Below are 3,276 nucleotides of genomic sequence, written 5' to 3' on the forward strand. Positions count from 1 at the left end.
TATGCTGCAGTTCTTTGTTTGAACCTGACCCTTTCTAATTGGACCTCTCATCAATTTAGGGCTCCCATGCTCTCCTCATTGGTTATTTTGTTACATAGTATCAGTTTCAAAGGCCAAAGTCCACATGGTGCCCCCCGCCTTCCTCTCCCCTTATCTGGAAACATTTCTCTAGTCTCTGTGAAAATGTTCCTTCTTTCCATTATCCTGTGACTTTTCTTTATTCTCTGTGAATGTATGGCTTCCTCCCCGTTTATCCTGTGGCATTTCTCTATTCTCTGTACAAGTAAGATACACATTTTGGCATCTCCAAGATGCTCAGGTGAGGGCTGCTTTTGATCTACCTTATAATGGCTTTAATTGCTCAGGCCAGAGATACCTCTGTTCTTCACATATGCATTCCTACCCCATGGACTCTCTTTATTCCCTAAGACTCCCTAAACCTGCCTGTTCTATGTCTAAAATTTCTTTTACTAGAGATAGGATATTCTTTCTGAGCTAGTTAAGTTCCCTGACAGAGACTGACAGCAGCACTAAATATTTAAATTAGTTACAAAATATTTCAGAGCATTACTTTGAAGATTTCAACAACATTCCAAGTCAAAATATGGTCAGCTTATAACGTTTTGACCCTTGGTAAGAATAGCTGTTTTGGCAATCTTGAATTACCAATGAAAAATCAAACCAATTTAAGTTATCAAAAATAGGAGTCATATTTAAGTGAAAGAAGTAATATATTTAAATATTTTAAGTGATTGTAAATAAATCTGAGATTGGAATTCAGAGAACATGGGTCAGAGTTCTGTTCTAATGCTGAATGAAATCATTATATATATTGCAAATGAATTATTTATAATATGCAATTCTTAGATGTTTCTTTAAACTAAATTTAAATTGTCAGATAATTGAAGAATCAGAATATAATTATAATATTTAAATGGAAATACATGTTTTGCCCCATCTCTAACTTTTCTACTGTTTCTTGATAATATTTTGGACTAATGATATGGCTTAGAGTCTTTTCTTGTGATTTCTGTGATTTTTCATAAAAGAATCAAAATAGGTTATTTTATTTTCAGTATAAATATTTACTACCTCAAGAAAAAAGTGGGGTTTTTTTTTTTTTTTCAATTTCTGAAATAAATGCCATGTAGTTACATTTTATTCAATCATTATTTTGGACAGATTTCATTGAAACTAAAAAAACTTATATTTGTAATACCAACCATCAATTGGGATTTAAAACCAAGAGTTAAGATACTTTTTTTAAATAAAATCTTAGGATAAGGTTATAAAAAATATGTTGCATTTATTTATTTTTATCTCGTGAAGATGTGAGCAAACAGACTACAATACAGTAAAAGAATTGGAAAAATGCCTAGAATATTCAAAGTAAACATTCTTTTTCTCAGAGCAGGTTTGTAATTAGCTAACACACTGAAGAATTCCTTTTAAAAGCATCTTGCCTACCTTAAGAGATTTTCTCTTAAAGCACATTCATGCCTGCAAGTAGAGATCTCCATATAAATGTTTATCTGCCTTTCTTTAGTAAAAAGAAAGGAAATTAAGGCACTTTCCCCCTCCAGCAGCATATACTAACCTTCTGTCGCCTGAAAGAAAGAGTCTGAAGAGTCTGAAAGCATATGTACCTGCAGATGGGAATGCATTGGCAAGATTTGTATGCTGAGGGCGAGTATCAGCAAAATACATTAGAGTGCTTGTGTTTAAATTAAAATAACTTGGGTGAAGAACAAATAACGATACCAGGGACAAATTAATAATACCGACACTTAGCGCAGAGTGTGAGAACTTGCTTGTCTGAACTCCATACCTTGTAAAACCAGATAGTAAGGTATTGCTAGCTATTTGTTTACCTTTCTTGAGCTGGTGTTGAAATGAAGACCCATGAACACCCCAAAACAACAATAGTATACAGGCCTCCATAGTACACATCAACCCCACTGTAATCATTACCACACAGAGATGGGATCAATGCAAACAAATAACGATACCAAGGACAAATTAATACTACCGACATTTAGCACAGAATGTGAGAAGGTATTTTTCTTGCTTGTCTGAACTCCATACCTTGTAAAACAAGATAGTAAGGTATTGCTAGCTATTTGTTTTCCTTTCTTGAGCTGGTGTTGAAATGAAGACCCATGAACACCCCAAAACAACAATAGTATACAGGCCTCCATAGTACACATCAACCCCACTGTAATCATTACCACACAGAGATGGGATCAATGCCCCACCCAACCCCCACAGCCAAAATTTGAGTCTGGTGATGTTTGGATGTTGATGCTGATAATGCCTCAGGCACCTAGACTCTAGGTCAGTGATGGCGAACCTTCTGAGCTCGGCGTGTCAGCATTTTGAAAAACCCTAATTTAACTCTGGCGCCTTGTCACATATAGAAATTTTTTGATATTTGCAACCATAGTAAAACAAAGACTTATAGTTTTGATATTTATTTTATATATTTAAATGCCATTTAACAAAGAAAAATGAACCAAAAAAATGAGTTCGCGTGTCACCTCTAACACGCGTGTCAAAGGTTCGCCATCACTGCTTTAGGTCCTAGAGGATTGAAAAGTTTATTACAAAATGATGCTTCCTGGGAGAGATCTGATCCGGCCTCTGAAGTCAGTCCGAAAATGTGTCAGGAGGTCAGGGGAAAAAAACTGGAATGAGGTTTCTATGGTGGCTAGAGGGTGGGTCCAAGGTAATTTTTAGCATGTAGTTAGGAGGGTGCTTACATGATTAAACCTCCCCACAAAGTCAAAGGAAGGGGTACCCAGGAAGGAGCAGTGTTGCTTAAAAGCTCTCAGTAGTCTACATCACAACTGGGTCATATTCTTTATTACAGCTACTATTGTTGTGTTACTACTATCTTGCTTTTCTCTTCCCTGTGATGGTCAGAGCATTTCCATCTTTTACAAATGTCTTTTATCCAAACTTTCAACTTTCTCCTAATTGAGTTTACCCTGCGGGAACATTTTAAAGACTTGCTCTTCCTGCCTCCAAACGACATCCTCCTACATTCACAGCCAGTTTTTCCTTTCTTCATCCTTGTTCTGATTGCATCCCCTTATACATTCCCAGGTGTAGGGCACGGCTATAGTGTTAAGCCTGGGACTGACCTGTTGGCAAAGCCACAAACAAGTCCCAGCTTAGAGGGCACAGCCCTCTTAGCATAGTTGGGCTTGACCTTATGACGCTCCCTAGATCTTATCTGGGAAGCTAGTGGGCTGTGGGAGATGTACCAAGTGCTGC

The sequence above is a fragment of the Myotis davidii genome, unplaced genomic scaffold, assembly GCF_000327345.1.
Source record: "Myotis davidii unplaced genomic scaffold, ASM32734v1 scaffold573, whole genome shotgun sequence".
Taxonomy (NCBI): domain Eukaryota; kingdom Metazoa; phylum Chordata; class Mammalia; order Chiroptera; family Vespertilionidae; genus Myotis; species Myotis davidii.